Raw genomic sequence first — 1,312 nt, 5'->3', positions numbered from 1 at the left:
TGTTTTTATTTTGATGGCTTCTATTGTGAAAGAAAGTTGAAATTTCATGTCAGCTTTGTATATTGGCTTGCCAAGCATGCTTTCAGAATCTTAATTACAGGGCAGCTAATTGAATTTGGTGAAAGGATGCTGGGCATTACAAATACATGGAACAATGAAGGTTTTGATCCAATACATACGTGAGCACTAAGATGTTTCTCGGGCCACATTTTCTAGGCACATTGAGTCAGCCTCCTAACAATTTTGAATTTAGACATAGTGAAATAATCTATAAAATTGGGCTAGATATTCCAACTAAACATGAGCACCATTCCATGCAAATACTGGATTGAAAAAGGCACATCGCAGTCAAATTTGTCCTTTAATAGGGGAGTTACTCTATTTCCTCATTGTAGTTAGCAACTCAATCAGCAAAGGCGGCTTATTTGGCTTCAAAGTATGAAATTGGAAAAAGAATAATAGTCTTCCACATTCCAGTTGTGAATAAATCCTACAAATAGTTTAATTCTTGCCTGTCCTGAAGGCAGAGGAGAAATATGGTGTGTTTGCAGGAGCAGGCTTTCATAATGGCCGGGAGTAAAAAACTAGTTCTGGTCTTCACTGGCCACGAGCTGGAGGCTGACCTGGGACTGGAATCAAATTTGAGTCATGGACTGTTTGGGTTGAACATTTTCCTAGCTTCTTGTGATTGCTAATTCGGGGCAGGAAAAGTATAGAAATAGGAAAGTGCTCTAAGTTTGAAGAAATTATGGTAATGTACGACTATTTGGGTAAGTTAAAGCTAACCTGAAAAGCAGCAGTTCTTCCTCTTAAATGTACTGAGGAATTGGGTGTATCATTTGCTGGCTACAGATTGTTGGTGCTACGTGTGTCTTAATCGGTACATATCTTCACCCAGAAAGGGGTGTGGCTAGGGGAACACGAAACCACTCCAAGCTCAAGGCACTTGGACTGTTACACAGCTCAAGGATTTGGGTTTTGTCTATTGGAAACAGGCTGAGCAAACTTTTTTTAATGGCAGTGAAGGCTCAGTCTATCCGTCATGCTCATTTTGTGTGTTGTCTTGGACTTCAGCTTCCAAATAATTCATTATTTTCCTAAATAATGCCAGACTTCATCTAGGGCGTGCCCATGCCTGCAGCTTGGTCACCACAGCAGGATGCAGAGGAGGGGACTTGGCTACAAGTTTAGGGATTTTAATTCTCTATTTCCTCCCATCTGTTTTCTGTCTCAAATTGCTCTGCTTTCTCAGCTCCATATTCTAAGTCAACTTTTATTTTTAATTTCTTCACCTTTTAGCTAAGTGTGCAAT

This window comes from Miniopterus natalensis, chromosome 16 (assembly GCF_054644295.1).
Source record: "Miniopterus natalensis isolate mMinNat1 chromosome 16, mMinNat1.hap1, whole genome shotgun sequence".
Taxonomy (NCBI): domain Eukaryota; kingdom Metazoa; phylum Chordata; class Mammalia; order Chiroptera; family Miniopteridae; genus Miniopterus; species Miniopterus natalensis.
This window is presented reverse-complemented; position numbering follows the sequence as displayed.